Here is an 8,762-nt window from a genome sequence, read left to right as displayed (position 1 = left end):
CGGCGCATTGCCTTTTCGTCGCCTGGGACATAAAAAATTCCCAAGTCCCATGGGGATCGAGGACGACGGCCGACGGTCGACGTATCATCGGAAGAATAATTGCCGCCTATCATACCGTCGCTAAATCCCGCGACGTATCGAGGGGGTCCACTGGTCCCTCCGGTCGCGCTTGTCGGTCGTGTGTTCGACGACCGGCGATCCGAGCTGCTGCTTTGGATATATCTCGAGGGGCAACGGGTACGGGAAAAAATTTCTGTTTTCTGAGTCCCCGCACCCGCTCGACGAGCAGAGCACGGCCGCGCCGGTCCGCCTGCGATTCGTCCGACATGGGGCGAGCAACGCGTCGCGTGACCGGCGTCGAGCCAGCGCTCTGCAAACACAAACACATTGGGGCCTCGTCTATCCGACAAGACGAATCATCAAGCCAAGGGCTGAGTCTCAACAGATCGCAGCGTGGTAACTGCTCTACCGAGTACAACACCCCGCCAGGTACCTAAGTCGTCCACAGACGATTCCGAGTCTCGACATCGAACTGGATGACCCATAATCGACCGTTCGAGGCCAGACCGACGAGCGGGAAGATCCCGACGAAGGCCGAAGACCCCGCCCGGCAAACAGGGCTCGTGCGACGACCGGTCCGTGGACCGGCCACCTAGTGAAATCACATTGTTTCGAGCCTTTCGACGCACAAGACTCCTAGAAATATCGTTGCCCCCTTTGACTTGAGAGGATACGGCCTTAGAGGCGTTTGGGCATAATCCCACGGATGGTAGCTTCGCACCACCGGCCGCTCGACCGAGTGCGTGAACCAAATGTCCAAACCTGCGGTTCCTCTTGTACTGGGCAGGATTACTATCGCAACGACGCGTCATCAGTAGGGTGAAACTCACCTGTCTCACGACGGTCTGGACTTAGCTCACGTTCCCTATTGGTGGGTAAACAATCAAACGCTTGGCGAATTCTGCTTCGCAATAATAGGAAGAGCCGACATCGAAGGATCAAAAACCGACGTCGCTAAAAACGCTTGGCCGCCACAAGTCAGTTATTCCTGTGGTAACTTTTCTGACACCTCCTGCTGAAAACTCTTTAAACCAAAAGGATCGATAGGCCGTGCTTTCGCAGTCTCTATGCGTACTGAACATCGAGATCGAGCTAGCTCTTGCTCTTTCGCTCTACGCGAGGTTTCTGTCCTCGCTGAGCTGGCCTTGGGACACCTGCGTTATTCTTTGACAGATGTACCGCCCCAGTCAAACTTCCGGCCCAGCAGTGTCCTCGAATCGGATCACGCGGGAATATGATCGACGATCGGCCGAAGCCGTACGCCACTCTTACACGCTTGGCTCTAGAACACCGTGACAGCCGGGACGAAAGTCCTCGACGCACGCGCTCCGCCTAACCAAGTAAGTATAGAAACGATGAAAGTAGTGGTATTTCACCGGCGATGTTGCCACCTCCCACTTATGCTACACCTCTTATGTCTCCTTACAGTGCCAGACTAGAGTCAAGTTCAACAGGGTCTTCTTTCCCCGCTAATTCTTCCAAGCCCGTTCCCTTGGCAGTGGTTTTGCTATATAGTAGATAAGGACAGTAGGAATCTCGTTAATCCATTTATGCGCGTCACTTATTAGATGACGAGGCATTTGGCTATTTGAGAATGCATTGGCGGTTGAATGACAGACGTGGACAAGACAAATACGTGGATAACACGAACACTTGACACACTGGGGACCGCGGGCCCCTACCTCAGCGACAGGAGTTAGTCGATGCCCTGTCGGGGCTGAGGACGATGTGGACGACGCCTAAGACCAGTCATCTGGTTGAACCGAACCCAGTTGGTGTGTGACCCTTGTAGCACCCGAGTCGTGATACCTCCGAGGAGCCTTTCTGATAGCCCGAACGAGCGGAGGCTTAGGTGCCATTGTTCGCACCAAACCCCCCTCCATGTGAGGGTTTACGTGGTCGTCTCGATGTTCGGGACCGGGACCTGTAGGTGCGCAGCTACGCCCTCCAGTAGGTCTCGGTTGTCGGCGTTGTAACCCCGCTTTCTGACGTGACTTGTCAAGAGCGGGGTTACGCCTGAGACGACCTGGGCATCGATGATAGCCCCGCGCCCCTCCTTGCTCGCGATTATGTCGGGCTTTCGGTTTCCCTCGGAGGTCTCGAACACCCTCTCCCTCTGGATGTTCTAGCCCTTATCCCTGAGGCCAGCAGCTATTGTGACACAGACCGCGTCTTGACGCTTGATCCTGCCTCCGTGCGTCCTCCAACACTGTTGGATGACGTGGGCAGCGGTCCCCGTAAAGTCGCATCCAGCACGGCAGGTGGTACGCCGGCTGGTGCGCCGCTGCCCTCGTGAGGTACGCACTAGTGTGGGGAGGCAGTTGACGCGGACGTGGTTATACTGCACGTAATCACGGGCCGGGATAGCATTGGTTCTGAGGTGGACCCAGTTACTGGACAGGGCGCTCGCGAAAGATTCCCGGAGCTCCTGTCTGTCCACCGACTCGTGCAGTACCATTGCCCATAGCTGCCGGCGTGCCTTGGCTGATGGGTCATCGCCCAGCAGCCCGGCTTTGCGCAGCGTACACTGGGCCCAGCCAAGTTTACGCTGGACCCTTCGATTTGCATGCGCTGCCCGGGCTGCCGGAAAATCGCTTTGGTTTAATCGGCCGAGGCGACTGATGATCATCGCCGGGATAAGGGTGGTGAGGGAGGGAATACTGAATCCGTTATGGATAGCTGAGGCGTGGAAGTAGCCAACCGCCGTGTCGTCGGGAAGCCTAAGCCAGGAGCGTACCGCGCGCCTGACTTGTTTGTCGAGCGACTTGAGCCTTTCTGCCATAGTCCTACCCAGGGCCAGTAAGTGATAGACCCTGGGTGGCAGGAAGAGCCGCAGCATGGTTAGTCGTTGCTGCGGCTCAAGCGGAGCTCTGGTGATGTTATTGAGCTCCGCTCCAAGCTCGGCCTCGACAGTCGTAAGCCCCCCGGGGCTGAACTCGCCTCCCAATTAACTCCACTTCTGGAGCACGCCGGTTTGGGTCAGAGGGCCGTCCCGTAGTCGAAACAGCGGTTCGACTACGGTTTTGACCTTCTTTACCTTACCGGCGGGCACCAAAGATGAAGCGGTACACTTGGACGGGTCAAGCATCAGCCCCATGCCAGCTGCCGTCTCTTCAACCTTAGCGAGTGCCCTCTGCATTTCCCACTTAGAGGATGTTATTAGGGTCAGGTTATCCGCGAACGCGAGACAGGCAATCCTCTTGCCTTCGAGGATGAACCCGACCTCAGAGGGCCCGGCCGCAAGGATTTTGTTTGCGACCAGGTTGAAAAGAATCGGCGAGAGGGGGTCTCCATGACAAACTCCGCGCCGGACTGGTACCGGAGGGGACATTCTCCTGTCCGCCGCCAGCCTGGTGGTAGCGCCTTTGTACAGCTCGGCCACATAGGACACCAAGCCGGTGGGTTGGCCGAGCTGTCCGACGATCGTTGCGAGCGCCCCGTGGCTTACCGTGTCAAATGCCTTTGCGACATCAAGGGTAGCCACGTGGAGCTCGCGACACAGCGTGCGGGCCGTCCATAAGATGACGTCGAGGACGGTCGTATTTTCGGCCGTTCCGTCGGCCGCAATAAACGCACGTCGGCGATCGTCGGTAAGGTTGACGGATCTAAGGCGGACAGCAAGAATGCGGTGGAGTTGGCGAACCACTACCGAGCCAATCGAAATTGGTCGGTAGTCCCCAGGATTTTCCGGTACCTTTTTCTTCGAAATGAAGATAGTCCGGCTCTGAAGGAGTTGTCTTGGGAACCACCCCTTGAGCATGACGACATTGTAGAGGAGCGCGCGGGTAGATGGTGATACTGCGCGCCACTGCCTCGCCGTAACCATGTCTTGACAGGGTGATGACGACACGGGGACCTTGATGTCGTCAATCTCCTGAGCGGAGATTGGGTCCCACGTGTACCGTAGCTTGGGTCTTTCGGGCGGGATCCTAGAAGGTCCTGCGTAGTCCTTAGACGGATGTCCAAGGAGTCGGCCCCAGTGCGTGACTAATTCGTCCACGGTGTGGTTGGTCGAACTGGGGCCTCCTTCTGGGATCTCCCGAGCTACGTGACGTCGATGGTTTTTCTACCTGGTCTGGACTCTGGCGTACTCACGACGACGCAGTGTCCTCCTTGACGGCAGCTTTCCATACCTCTGGCGGATTGAGTTTGCGGCCGGCTCATGGCGCCTGGATCCAGCTGCCGCGGCTGCAGGGGGAAATACTCTGCCTAACCACTCGATTATGGCGACGTCTGTATTTCCCCCATCAAGAGCATCATCAGCGATGTCGGCCAACTCGTTGGCACGATGATGCTCCTCCTGCAGGGCTATCACGATCAAGCGACGTATAGCTCCAGCAAGGTCCTGCCCACAAGTTGTAGCGGGAGCAGGTGCCGCTGGGGTGGGTGGTGTTACCCTTGCTGGATCGGCGAAGGGAGAGCGCTCATGCGGTGACGGCAGCGAACGGCTTCTTTGTCCCGGTAGTCCAGTAGAAGTTCCAGGGGGCGAGTGGGCAGCCTCCAGTTGGTGCTGGGCTGCCTCAACCATTCTTCAGTAGTCCGGCCTGCGCCGGACCCCTTTAATCGCCTCCTGGGTCCTACCGGGGACCAGAGCGAGAAGGTGTGGGTTCATGAACCTCACTCCTCGCTCGGTGGCCTGAGCCTCCTCGCGTGCCATCATACGCAATTTTTTTTACCCTCCACCTGAGCTCGGCGCCGGGCAGCTCGATAGCTGCATTTACATCCACAGGGTGCCGTATCCTGCGGTGAACTCCAAGCCCTCGCTTTGTAGCGAAGTCCTGCTCGCAGTTACCGCAGGCATACCGCTCGGGTGCTGGGTCTGGGTCGATAGGGTGCGGTTCGTCTTCAGGGACTGGCGTGGGGTCGTCCACTACCCCCACAGCCACCTCCGGGGAATCGGCTAGCTTCCTTCGGGTGCTTGTTTCAGCAGGCCCGCCGGGCTGAGGCACGCGGCGGGTTCTGCTTATAATTCTTTTCTTTTGCGGGGCTGCTGAAAGTTAGTGGGGAGGGCTGGCAACCCCCCCCCCTCCCCCCCACCCTTAAGCCCCCGCCGTTTATCGGCCGCCCGCCAGTGGCCGGTCGGTGGGCACGTGACGGCTCCCCAAGGGGAGCCGTCTTTGGGCGGCCGACAGCCAACCGTCGTTAGCTAGATGCGGGTTGTCATACCCGCACCCATTGCCCGACTCTCACCACGAGGAGGTGACGGTTGGCACATGTGTGTTGCAGCTAGGACGTCGCGAGCACTCTACCACCGCTCCGACACCCAGCCACAACCCACTTAAGAGAGTCAAAGTCATAGTTACTCCGGCCGTTTACCCGCGCTTGCTCGAATTTCTTCACGTTGACCTTCAGAGCACTGGGCAGAAATCACATTGCGTCAACACCCGCTAGGTCCATGGCAATGCTTTGATTCAATTAGACAGTCGGATTCCCCTAGTCCGTGCCAGTTCTGAGCTGACCGTTGAATGGCGGCCGAAGAGGACGACGGCAACGGCGAACCGCCGCCGAAGCCTCGCAGCAAGGAAGATCCGCGGGAGGCCAAGGCACGGGACCGAGCTCGGATTCGGTTATTACCATCACCTTACCCAGGCCCGGCACGTCAGCCAAACCCGCTTCCCGACCAAGCCCGACACGCCCTGATCCTCAGAGCCAATCCTTATTCCGAAGTTACGGATCCAATTTGCCGACTTCCTTGACCTATATTAGTCTATCGACTAGAGGCTCTTCACCTTGGAGACCTGCTGCGGATATGGGTACGAACCGGCGCGAAACCTCCACGTGGCCCTTTCCTGGATTTTCAAGGTCCCAGGGGAAGATCGGGACACCGCCGCAACTGCGGTGCTCTTCGCGTTCCAAACCCTATCTTCCTGTTAGAGGATTCCAGGGAACTCGAACGTTCATACAGAAAAGAAAACTCTTTCCGAATCTCCCAATGGCGTCTCCAGGCCTTTTTGGGTTACCCCGACGAATTCTCTTGCGAGGGCCCGACTCGTAAATGGTTTCGCTGCCGGGTTCCGAAATAGGAACCGGATACCCTTTTGCCCGACGGGTGTGTCACATTTCAAACCGCGCGCGCCCACGCCGGGGGGAACGCCGAGCGAGGCCCGACGTTTGCACAATCACCGGCGTCACGACGCGCGTGTCAGGCATAGAAATACACCAACATCGTCATCGGATTTCTCCTAGGGCTTAGGATTGACTGACTCGTGTGCAACGGCTGTTCACACGAAACCCTTCTCCACGTCAGTCGTCCAGGGCCCCGCTGGAGTATTTGCTACCACCACCAAGATCTGCACCGACGGCGGCTCCAGGCAGGCTCACGCCCAGACCCTTCTGCGCATACTTCTGCGACCCTCCTACTCGTCAGGGCTTCATAACGGCCTAGGCCGCCTCGTTTGCCGCTGACGGCCGAGTATCGGCGCGACGCTTCAGCGCCATCCATTTTCAGGGCTAGTTACTTTGGCAGGTAAATTGTGACACACTCCTCAGCGTATTCCGACTTTCGTGGCCACCGTCCTGCTGTCTTGAGCAACCAACGCCTTTCATGGTATCCCATAAGCGTCGACTTTGGCGCCTTGACTCGGCGTTTGGTTCATCCCACAGCGCCAGTTCTACTTACCAAAAGTGGCCCACTTGGCACTCTGATCCGAGATCTCGTGGCTTCATAGTTCAAGCAAGTCAGAGATCTCACCCATTTGAAGTTTGAGAATAGGCTGAGGTCGTTTCGGCCCCAAGGCCTCTAATCATCCGCTCTACCGGATGAGACTCGTGTAAGTTTTGTACGCGAGTGCCAGCTATCCTAAGGAAAACTTTGGAGGGAACCAGCTACTAGGTGGTTCGATTAGTCTTTCGCCCCTATACCCAGTTCCGACGAGCGATTTGCACGTTAGAATCGCTACGGACCTCCATCAGGGTTTTTCCTGACTTTGTCCCGACCAGGCAGAGTTCACCATCTTTCGGGTCCCAACGTGTACGCTCTGGGTGCGCCTCTTTTTGCAGTAAGAACAAGACGCCACGGGAGTGCGAGGCCGCATCGTGACGCGGCCCATCCTCCCTCGGTCAGCGCTTAGCTGACCTTTACTTCCATTTCGCCTTCAGGTTTGCTCGTCCCGATGACTTATGCACATGTTAGACTCCTTGGTCCGTGTTTCAAGACGGGTCCTGAAAGTACCCAAAGCAATAGCGTCGCTGACCGGTATTTGATAATTCGAACGAGCCAGCCAGAGGACACCGCCAGCCAACAGCTGGCCAGGCCCGGGGACGGCGCTAGGTCCGACCACCGGAAATCACTGACCGCGCTTGCGGCGGGCCCGACGCAGTTTAATGCGGCTCTATACCGTGCGGGTACCGCCAGGCAGCCGGACGGGCAACCGGGGGTCTGCCCCGACGACAACGCCGAGACAGGCAGCCGACCGGGCCTTAGACCGACACCCAACGGGTCGTGACGTCCTACTAGGGGAGAAGTGCACGCCGGCGCCGCCGGACATTGCACCGCGACCGAGTGCCGTGGACGCGATGTCGCGACATCACGAGCCGCGGCGAAGCCTGCGTCGCTGACGATGAATCTCCCTGTTCGATCTTTCGGGTTTATCAGGTTTACCCCTGAACGGTTTCACGTACTCTTGAACTCTCTCTCCAAAGTTCTTTTCAACTTTTCCCCACGGTACTTGTTCGCCATCGGTCTTGTGGTCATATTAACCCTTCGGAACTATCGTGTAGCGAGATTCTCTCACACTTTTTTCACAACTTTTTTTTCTTTCAAAATTCAAATGGAATGACCCTCTAAAAATTTTTTCACCTTCCTAAAATTTAATGCTCTAAATGATATGAAAAATAAAAATTTTTCAAACTTGAAAAATAAAGAAAAAAAATTATTTATTTATCAACTGTGAGAGTTTCTCTCATCACGTAAGTAAAGTCAGACACATAAAAAATTGCTATTCGTATGACTTCCTTTAGTTACGGCTGTCTCCGTAGTTCCTAGCCGCCATTCTAAATGTAAACAAATATACAAATGCACAGTATTCTAAAGCTTGTGTACAAGTGTACCAGTATTGTTTATCAAAAACTATAAATGTAATAATTTATAAATAATTATTCTTAGTTGTATGCTAGTTCATAAGTGTCATTATTTATTCAGTGTATAAACAAAGTAAGTAGAATCGACACATTATGTATTAATGTTTTTCTGTTATAAACACATATGTAACCTAAAAATATGTTTCAACTTGAGTGTGATTGTTTATCAAGATTCATAAATTATGCAAAATATAATTGTTTAATTATCTCAAATATTTTGTTCTTGAAAATTTTAATAACTTAAATAAGAAACTTTTCACAAATTATAATAATTTGTCACTTATCACTTCTTGGCTCTTTGTAAACATACACTCAAAAATTTTAATTTTTTTTTTTCACGTATCAGTGGATACAGTTTATACATTCAATAACAAATTTCCATTGCATATTACCAGGTTACACGACATGGACCAACCAACTGACTTAGGAGACGAAAGTGATACTGGTGTCTCAGATTTTGACGAGTTGTCTGACGCTGAATCAGAATTTAGTAACCATGACTCCAACACTGAGCAATCAGAAGATGATTCAGATGATGGAGGTGACACAGACGACAATAACAACAGTCCACTGGAGAAGGAAGTTAAGAATAAAAAATTTTTGTTGGGGAAAGATAAAACTAC

The 8,762-nt window shown here is 54.5% G+C and overlaps 1 pseudogene; it reads right to left on the bottom strand.

Annotated features, from left to right (window-relative positions):
• Nucleotides 1-411: 411 nt before the first annotated feature.
• On the bottom strand, nucleotides 412-7,982 carry LOC124181846 (annotated as a pseudogene).
• Between the last annotated feature and the right edge of the window lie 780 nt (nucleotides 7,983-8,762).

Source organism: Neodiprion fabricii, chromosome 4 (assembly GCF_021155785.1).
Source record: "Neodiprion fabricii isolate iyNeoFabr1 chromosome 4, iyNeoFabr1.1, whole genome shotgun sequence".
Taxonomy (NCBI): Eukaryota; Metazoa; Arthropoda; class Insecta; order Hymenoptera; family Diprionidae; genus Neodiprion; species Neodiprion fabricii.
Note: the sequence above shows the minus strand (reverse complement) of the source record. Positions and strands in the feature narration are given on the sequence as shown.